Raw genomic sequence first — 10,981 nt, forward strand, 5'->3', positions numbered from 1 at the left:
ACAAAAACACTCCTCAGTCACTCCTTTGTGTTGTGCCCGCAATCGGTTGAGACACAACATGCTCTTGAATACAGGGTGGGTGCCATTTCAATCATACAAATACAACTCATAGAATAAACAAATCCCTTCAAAACACTGCAATTTAGTTGGTAGGTCAACCCTAAACCATTGAATGTAAATTGAATTGAAATTGTTACTTCTAATTACTACCACAAAGATGGCCGCTGGTCCACCCACTGTCAAATTCTAATTTAAGTGCTCATGTCTATTCTATGATCTATATTTCAATAATTTCCTATGGAGGATTGACAGTATACTTTAAAACTACAGATATTCCCATTCAAGTAAAAAGATAATTATGTATGGACCATTTGAATGTTGAAATTTCCATTTTATTCCCATTTTAGTGCATTTATCAGAGAACATGATACCCACCACGTATTCAGTAGAGACACAAGACCATGCATGTTGTTGTTTTTGTGTTGTGCAGCAAAACAAAACTCAGATTATGTAAAATAGGGTCTAAGCTAAAACATATACAAAGATGATAAACACAGTTTACACATATTTAGATAATTGATGTTTAAGGTTAAATGACAATTTGTTTTAAAAAAAACATTTCAAAAAATTATAAAATAGTTTGACAACCCTGTTTGTAAGCTTTAAATTATATCAATCTCATCCGTTTATCTTTTCCAGTGAAGATATCGATGTCTCATGGTAGAGTGGGGTATGCAAAATGGGTCAACTTTGAGCACCTTTATCTCTACAAAAAAGTCACTGTCTGAGCACTGTCAGCAACTCGTTCTCTGGTTGGGACAAGAATGGTGGTCCCAAGCTCCAGCGATAGGGTTGAGCCAGTTCCTTAAGGGTTTTACCAGTGATGTCATTAGCAGGATTGTTTACGCTGTCAACATACCTCCAGTCATTGACTTCCGTTAGGTCTTGGATTTCCACATTGCGAGTTCCGACAAACACCTTATACCTGCAGAACTCCGACTTGAGCCAGGTCAGTACAGAGGTCGAATCACTCTAGATGACCCTTTGGATTGACAAGGTGAGCTCGGCTCGCAAGGTGGAGTCCAACTGGGCTCTGGAAAGGGCAGTGCTGAGTTCCAGACTAGGCATTGACAACTGCTTTTTGGGTGCGACCCTGGACCTGGCCATGACAATGGAGACATGGGTGTGGCCTGCCTCATCCTCCAGTCGGAGATAGGAAACCGCTCCATAAGCCCGCTCTGATGCGTCACAGAACACATGAAGTTCCGACAAATCGGTTTCCCAACAGATCCATCATTCCAGTAGGTCAGCTGGGTGGATTGGTTCATCCCAGTCCCTCTTGATCTGCCACAGGTCCTGGACCAAGACTTTGGCTCGGGTTGTGTATGGCAGGATATACCTGAGGGGATCGTATTGACTGGCCAGGGTCCGATAGATGGTGCGCAGAGGGGCGGTTTTGGTGCTCAGGGTTGAGCGGTGCTTGTACCCCAGGGTATCCGGTATGCAGCTCCATCTCAGTCCTAGAGTGGGCTCTTGTGGGTTAGTGCCAGACAGCGACAGCCATAGTTCACTGCTACTTTACCTGGCTTGTGGCGGGAGGTGCTGGATAACTTCTACTGTGTTGCTCGCCCACTGTCTGACCTCGATTCCCCCTTTCAACAGGTGATTCTGGACTTTGTCGAGGAGTGCTTTCGCTTCAGCAGCGGATGGGGCGCTCTGTAAGCAGTTATCCACATAAAAGGCATTCTCCACTGAATCCCAGACTTTTGGGTCATTGTCTGGGTGCTCCCGTGTGTTTGTCTGCAGAGCATATATGTCACAGCAAGGACTGCATGTGGTGCCAAATGGGAGTACATTCAGAGATTGTGGGCTCTGCGTCTCATTCCATCTCTCGCCGTATGAACCGGAGCAGTGTGGTGTCGGAAGGCAGCAGACAAATCTGATGAAACATGGCTTTGATGTCTCCTCTGACGGCTGTGGAGTGCTGCCGGAACTGGAGAAGGACACCAAGCAAGGAAGGACCTAAGGTCAGTCCGGGGAGCAGACAGTCATTCAGGCTTTGACCAGCGGCTTGGAATGAACAGTTGAAGACAAGTCTGTAATTCCCACTGTGTTGCTGGATAACATGGTGAGGGAGTTACCAGGATTTGCTGAGGGGGGTTCCCTCTTCATGAGCGGTCATGAAGAGGGAAATGGCCATATGACCATGGTGACATATCCTTCCTTCACAATCGGTTTTGAACTTCAGCAAGCTCAGGATTGTTCACCAGTTGCCGCACCGTTCAGCGAAGTAGTGGTAGTACAGCCCGTGTTGTGGTTGCCAGAGGAGGATGGTTGGGCACCCATAGCAACGGGTTTGTGTACCTCTGAATCCCATCCATTTCAGTGGTGGTGGTGTGCTACTCCAGGAGGTCTAATGCATAGGAATCATGTTTTGAGCGGGTGATCTCCTTTAGCTTGCGGTTGGAGTAGGTGTCCATCTTCCAGAGCATCTGGACAGGGAGATGGAGCTGGACTGCTTCTGGTAAAGAGGACTTGCTGTGACTGTACAGCTTGTGTGGAGAGAAGTAGATGGGCTGGACCCTGCACGGCCCAAACCAAGGATGTATGGACAGCAACGGGCCCTCCTTCTGGTCCAGTTCGTATAGGATTGGTCGGGGTAACGAGGTGTGGGTAGAGTGACCTGTTCAGGATGAGTGGTGCAACCCTGGCCATGTTGGGAAGAGGCAGTCCTCTGAGATGAGGATATTGCTTCTGTAGAACACTCACCGGGCAGGAGTGCTCTGCGAGATTCAGGCCATCTGCCGTGAAGGCATTGGTGAAGTTGTAGGCCACGTCTCTCTGTCCTGAAGGTAAAACGCAGAAGGTCACAGCAGAGCCTTTCATTTGGATAACATCATGATGCACCATTCTGAGGTTAAGGGTCTCAGGGGACCCCTTCAGGTTAAGTTGCCGGGCAGCAGCTGGGAGAATAATTGTTCTTCACACCCATCATCTAGAACGGCGAATGTATCCATGCTCCTCCCTTTGTTTTTCCTTTACCTTTACTACCTTTCCTGACCTTTACTACCTTCAACATGACCCTTGGAGACTGGTTAGGCTGGTCGAGGTAGAGCTCATTTGCAGCTCCTACCATGAGCATACTCTGCTCCTTCGGTGCTTGGGGAATTACATCATGCAACACTGTGAGATGGATTTCCTTACAGCGATTGCAAGGTTTCCTCAATGTGCAGGTCTACGCTTTATGGCTACATGCACACATATAGCATCGCTCACCTGAAGTTATCAAGGCCTTCAATTAGGGCATGAGCCCAGGAAGTGCCCCTTACGATTGCAATAGGGGCAGTAGGGCTGGAATTTGATGTTCTTTCTCGAGAGAGATCTTCTTCCCGGGTTCCTACCCGGCTTACTATTTAAGTACACGGTAGTGGGATTTGGCCTTTTTTGACCTTCCTTGCATTCAAACTCCTTCCTTACCCCAGAGGCTGTGGCTGAGATTGAGGCCTGGTGATCGAGCCCTCTTTCAGGATGATCCCTCTTTCAGGATGCCTTTGTTCAAACAATGTTTGATGAAACTGTCTCTGAGGTAGGCTGGAAGCTCACCAAAGAGCCTGTCTATGTGGGAACCACATTTCAGCTCGTTCCCATCTTCTTATGGCTCACCATATCTAGCTTTCGGGACCAGGAGAGCGGCAGTGTATGGTGTTGCGGAGTGCATAAAGGATTTGGCCAGCTCGTATGCACTTGGAAACCGCAAGTGATCCATCAGTACTTGGTATTTGTATCGTTCTGACAGATGACTGTGAATACCCAGTGGGCTCTCCAATGCCATTTCCAAGAGGATAAAAATCACTCTGCCTTCCACACTCCAAGTATCTTAGTTTGGGTCTGGGAATTCCATAGGTTGAGGCTACCAACAGTTTCATGATGTTGGCTCCCTCTTCTGGTTGCGTGAAGGATAAACCCGGGACTGCTGATGAGCTCACTGTGGCCTCGTTGGGCTTGTCCCCTACTGTCCCGCCGCCAGGGGCAGCCGTGGCCTCCCACCTGATGGTTGAGGACTGGCCTGGCCCAGGCCCTGAATGAGAAAAAATATTTGCCGCTGTTGGTAATTGGTGGAAAGGCGAAGGAGAGGTGCTTTGGCTAGATGGAGGAATGCTAACTTGTGTCACTGGCATAGAGAGCGTTGGCGGAGCGGCCTGTCCCCCATGGTACGTGCTGGCTGTTGACTTCGGAGCCTCAGGCCATGCTGTACCAGAGGAGCAGATTGGGAAAGAAAGGCAGACAGGTCAGGTCCATGTGGAGTGGTGGTCAGGTCAATTCCCTGTTCTTTCCTCTCCAGAAAGGATGAGAATATCCGTGCCTCCTCCAATTCCTTTCTTGCTTGACGGCAGCGTCGCCGCTGCTGTGCCAGGTCTTTGGCCATAAATTCCCCTTCCTGTAGAGCTCTACGGGTCTGCACATCCGATAGGTGACATCGTTCATCAGCCTGTCATTCCTCCTCAATCTGATGCTCAATTTCCTCCAACACTAGTAGTTGGATTGCTGAGGGCTAGTGAATGGCGGCTACCATGGCCACTTCCAAAGGGGTATCCACCGGTCGAACTCTCACTCCGTCTAGAGTGCTTTGACGATTTCCCATGACTTGAGGGGTGAGTGGAGCCCACCTTGGAGAGCTGGCCGGCCTGTGCTGTGGGAGTTACCACTTCCATGGGTTCTTCCTGTAGACCACTCTCCCTTTCCAAAGCAGTTTCCGGTCCTTGGCTCGGACAGAATGGTTGATGGCTGAAACGTACAGTCGATCCATCACTGCTTTGAGCTCTAGTAGGCTTGCCCTTTGGTGGGGGAAACTCCACCACATAATCCTTAAGATAACCAGGTGGTTGTCTGCTCGTTTGTTGCCTAGTTCTCCTGGTGCTTGAGGATGATGTCTTCTTCAGTGCTTTAGGCTTAGCTCCTGGATCTTTTATTGGTTCCAGGACTTTTCCCTCATCTTTAGCCTCAGCTGCTACTTCTTCTTCTCTCCTTCCTTCCGGTGGAGACAATTCTTCCTTCTCCTCCTTTTCCTTTTCACCTGTCTTTGGTTCAGTCATCATCCGACTTGAAAGACCATTGAAAGATTTTTGGAATCTGTGTGGATAGCTAGACAGGTAGGATGACTGACAATAGTGAAGGTGAACAGGTGGTCACGGGTCAGGTGAGTGAGAGGAATGGAGACTGAGGCAGGAATTCCTTTAACCACAAAGTGGTATGTTTACTGGGTAGTTTGTTTGTGCTGCATAACAAAAGAAACAGAATAGCATGTATCCAATCAAATTCATAACCACAAATGTCAAATCATAACAATCAGTCATTATTAATATAATTAGGTAATTCAGCAATTCAGTTCAATAGGAATTCAATATGAATCATGATTGAGTCATTTAGCATCATAACCATTCATCATAATCATGAGAATAATGCAAATACATCAATCAGTTATCAATTATTCAATCTATAATCTGTAATTTCAATAGCTCCTTGGTCATATGACCTACTGGACTCAAACAAGGTTAGTCAGTGGATACTCTGAACCTTGTTTGAAGTCAGTAGGTCACATGACCAAGGAGCTATTGAAATTTGAACGTTTGAAAAATGCATGTAAGATCTTGAGATGAAAATGGACAAACTTAAGGGTATGCAGTGTGTAGGCCCACTGAGTCTACATTCTGAACCTTATTTGAAGTCAGTAGGTCACATGACCAAGGAGCTATTGAAATTAGAATGTTTAAAAAATGTAATGTAAAATCATGTGAGATGAAAATGGACAAACTAAAAGGTGTGCAGTATAGAAGGGTAGTCAGTGGACATTCTGAACCTTGCTTGAAGTCAGTAGGTCACATTACCAAGGAGCTATTGAAATCTCAACGTTTGAAAAATTCATGTAAAACGTGTGAGATGAAAATGGACAAACTTAAGGGTGTGCAATGTGTAGGCCCACTGAGTGTACATTCTGAACCTTGTTTGAAGTCAGTAGGTCATATGACCAAAGAGCTATTCAAATTCAAAAATGTAAATAAATAATTTAAAATAGTGCGAGATGTGTGCAATGTGTGTCTATGCCATCGGGTTAGCTCCAACCAGTTTTGAAGGTTTTAGGAGTAATGGTTAAAGAGCTATTGAAATGTGAAAAATTCAATTTGTCAATATGTTGACAGTCCCTAACTGCTGTTGGTGGATGTAAGGAAAACTACAGGCAAATATACGTTGATTATCCAACCTGAAACGGTCTTTATCTCGCTACCGTGGACTTTCACCACTGTAAAGTTCATCATAAATTATTTCACTTGTAGTCTAATAAACTGCATGGTTTCCCTAGTCGTAGTGGGAGGACCACACACCATATCATCATGTGACTCCAAGTTAACTTCCATATGATGGTTATTATATCATTATTTGTGCATAAAGGCTTGTCCACTGCCATCTCGCATAATTCATTTTACTTACACAAAAAGATTCCAACATGTCGATTAAAGGAATTATCTGTGGGCATTTAGAAAATGTACAGAAACGTCCTGTTAAAGCTGTTGTGACGTTTTTATATGGTATGACTTTACACGTAAAAAAAACTGGATGGAAACGTGGTTTGTGGGGAAATGTTCTTGATACACTCTATTCCACTAAAAGGTTATCCCACTATTTACCAGCCTACCCACTACACATGCTGGTAGGCCTACTCTACTGCAGTGCTGAGCTGTACATTTCCTTAGGGCTACCCTTGTCAAGGAGACACACTTGCACATCCGTTTTTCTGCAAGTGGTAGTGAAGTTGCCCCTATAGGCACAGCTCTAGGGTCAGCTTATATCTTCCCCAAATTCTAACTTGAAGCCTTAGTGGAAATATACAAAACTGACCTTAGATCAGTGTCTGAGGGCAACATCCAGACCTACAGCCAGTGGCGCCCCTAGACATTTTTCATAGCCAGATGGGGCCACTGAAAATCTTGGGGTGGCACACCAAAACCAAAAGCCATAACTGAATTTCAGGAATTCTTTTAGGCTGTTGTAGTATATAGGCTAGTTGAAAACTATGTCAATATGAGAGTTAAGGAATTGCATACTGATATACTTTGGTTTCTTATTTTACAGTTAATGTTACTAATTATCTGATGTGCATAGACTAATACCAGTACAGTTAACATCTGGAGTTCCACAACAATCCTGTTTTAATGTGTTTTGTATCTGAATATACATGTGTTAGGGGATTCATTGTTCTTCAAATAGGCTAGTTGTCCTTTTCCTTAAAAAGACAAATATACAGCTTTAATTTGAAGGAGTACATTGATTGTAAGGAACAAAACATTTACTGGGAACAAGCCTACTCAAGTTTAAAAACACCACACAGAGGCCTCCAACTATTTTATACAGCTTTATTCGGCTGTTGATGTGTCTTTTTGTAAACAAAGATATTATATGTTCAAAAATTAAAAACAAAACAAAAAAAGCATCATCATGGACAATGTACATTTTACTATAGCCTACTCACAACCTATTCATATCCCTGCTTTATTAGGATACACTATTTTCAATACAGCTTTATCCGCATGTTGCTGTGTCTTTTGGCAAACAAATTCACAAAGTCATCAAGATTTATGGCCCTAGCCCTTCTTGACTCTACACTTAACAACCCCAAATTGCTCAATTGCTCATCACTCATTGTATTTCTTAAGACAGTCTTGATTAACTTTAGCACAGAAAATCTTTGCTCACATGCTGCAGTGCTCACAGGAAACGTAAGTGCAATTTTGGAAAGTTTAAACATCTTGTGGAACACCTCCCTACATGGCTCAAGGAAGACTGTGAGCTCTATTAAACTGGTTGGTGGTTCCAAGCCACTAGTTAGCTTACTATCAAGAATTCGCTTAAGCTGAGGGACCTCATATTCTAGATCCTCAGTGCTGCAGTTGTATTGTGAGGCAAATGTGACTGTAGGGATTCAAGGCTTGTATCCCTTGCATTATGACAACATTTTCTTTAGAAAATCTTCTCTTCCCCTCAGAGAGAAGCACATCACCAATTGGAATGAATGAACCTGCCCGAAATGACTCCTTATCTGTGTTGACCTGTCTTTGAACTATTGGAGTGGAAATGTAATACCCTTCAAGCTTAGAGCTTGGTGTGATCTAACACCCTGGACGGCCTGGAGGTGCAACACCGATGAGGCATTGCTTCGGCAAAGGTCACAGTATTGTCCCAAATCTCATTAAAGAGAGATCCCTCTCTATAACTGTTCAATGTGTCAACAAGAGAATCAACAAGGGTAACAGCCGTTCCCAAATTGAGTTGTAGGGACTGTAAAATATCTGACAGATGTTTTATCTCACCAAAAACATTGGTGAATGTTACAAGGAGGCCAACAAACTGTAGATCTATTTGGGCTAATAGACCTCTTGCCTCTACAGCTCTGTCACCATTTCTCTCTTCAGATATTTCTTTCAGTAGACGTATGATGGCTGGCAATCTGTCACTCACTGTCTTACAAGCATTGTACCTACATGCCCACCGTGTCTCTAGCAGCCTTTGTAACTCTCTCGGGGCCCCCTGAGAGAGTTGCATGGCAAGCGGTACCGGAGTGCCAAGTCTAGGACAAACAGGCTTCTCAACAGTTTTTACCCCCAAGCCATAAGACTCCTGAACAGGTAATCAAATGGCTACCCGGACTATTTGCATTGTGTGCCCCCCCAACCCCTCTTTTTCACGCTGCTGCTACTCTCTGTTTATCATGTATGCATAGTCACTTTAACTATACATTCATGTACATACTACCTCAGTTGGGCCGACCAACCAGTGCTCCCACACATTAGCTAACCGGGCTATCTGCATTGTGTCCCGCCACCCGCCAACCCCTCTTTTACGCTACTGCTACTCTCTGTTCATCATATATGCATAGTCACTTTAACCATATCTACATGTACATACTACCTCAATCAGCCTGACTAACCGGTGTCTGTATGTAGCCTCGCTACTTTTATAGCCTCGCTACTGTATATAGCCTGTCTTTTTACTGTTGTTTTATTTCTTTACCTACCTATTATTCACCTAATACCTTTTTTGCACTATTGGTTAGAGCCTGTAAGTAAGCATTTCACTGTAAAGTCTACACCTGTTGTATTCGGCGCACGTGACAAACTTTGATTTGATTTGAAACATCGCCCTCTATCTCTAGCCAACTTTGATGCACATATGACCCTGACACAAAGGCATACAGTTTTTGCAAAAGAGTAAAGAAACAATAGGCTTCAGGGATGCATTTCACATGGTCAACTAATACTAAATTTAAGCAATGTGCATTGCAGTGAACATAAAAAGCTAATGAGGCCTCTGATTTAATGCGTGCTTGCACACCTCTGTTCTTTCCACTCATGACAGAGGCACCATCATATGCTTGCCCTACTAGGTGGTTTCTGTAGCCAAGGCCATACTTCTGCAGTATTTGTCAAATCTTCTGTGAAGTGCTGCAGCATCCAGGCGCTCTGCTTCTTCAAAGGTGAGGAAATGTTTACATATTGTCCATTGTCATACCATTGTCATAGTATCGAATTACAGAGGACATCTGTTCCTTCTTGCTAATGTCTTTGGTCTCGTTGACCATAATGCTGAAAGCCTCACTTTGTGCAACTTCACAAATTATTGAGGTGCGGACCATTTCAGCCAGTCAATCAATTATTTTGTTTTGTGTGCTATGCCCCAGGTATGTTGCATTTCTTTGACTTGTCATTTTTCTTTTGACTGTGTGATCATGCTTGGCTAGCACTTCCATAATGGAGAGGAAATTTCCTTTATTCTGACCTGTTTCTTTGTGCTTTCTGTGCAATGTTTTGCATAGCTGTGAGGAACTTAAGGAGGCTGAGAGAGAGCATTTGCCTGCAGTCAACTTTTCATATTCTGCCCATGCTAACATAGCATTAGTATGTGAATCTGATTTGGCATGACCTACAAATCCCCCATCTTTGTAAGTTGCTTTTATCCAATTTCTGAACCCCTCTTCAGATGTAAACACTGAATCACCTGAGGAGGTGAGACTGAAGTGCCGGCAGGCATAGCAGTAGGCAGAGTCTTTACTCTGAGAGTATTCCAGCCATTTATGCATACTCTACCACTCTTTCGTGAAGCCTCGTCTTCTATCCCCCTGAAGGGTCAGAGGGAAAAACTTCAGATGTGGCTGTTTGGACCCCTCTGCTCTTGACTGGGATATATCTAGGATGAAACAAGAGGCAACAGATCAGTTAGTCTCAGGATCGTTTAAAATAATAATAATAACATGAGTAACTAACAACTCTCCATAGCAATTACCGATGACCATTGTAATATCGGCCTATATACAATTCTATTCACTATTCAAACTCAGCTACCAATAAACATGAATCAGAAGGCTTTATGTGATTATGTCATGACTCAACTCAATGTAGACACGCTATAACCATACATTTATTCAGATAACGTTACTCTCTAGCCATCTATTTCATTATCAGGGGCACTGTCACACCGTCAACTTCACCTGTTGGTCCAGGAACGGGTTGAATAGCTCTAGCTGAGTCCTGCCTCGCTTGTTTGTCAACCTCTGTGACTGTTGTTGCTGCCCGTTCCGCACTTTTGTGCCATGCTGCTGTATGTTGTTCTTCACTGTGCTCTGTCACTGATGCTACCTGTGCTTGTTCGTCGCTGTTATGTTCTGCCTCTGTTCTGTCATGCTCTCTCGCTGCCTCTGCCTGTTCATTGGCTTGCTCAATGACGTTATCATCATCTTCGACTGCATCCTCACTAACGTTAACCCTCTACTGCTGTTCCCCTGTCGGCTGCGTCTCCCCTGTACTACTTTTCTTCTTAAAGAAAGAAGAGAGATGCGTGGACTTTCTCTTCATTGTCTGCAAATTGACATAGCTACAGCGACTAATCGTAGCTAGTAAGCTAACGCTATACCAGCCCATAACGTCAGCTAGCT

The sequence above is a fragment of the Salmo salar genome, chromosome 01 (genome assembly GCF_965601325.2).
Source record: "Salmo salar chromosome 01, fSalSal1, whole genome shotgun sequence".
Taxonomy (NCBI): domain Eukaryota; kingdom Metazoa; phylum Chordata; class Actinopteri; order Salmoniformes; family Salmonidae; genus Salmo; species Salmo salar.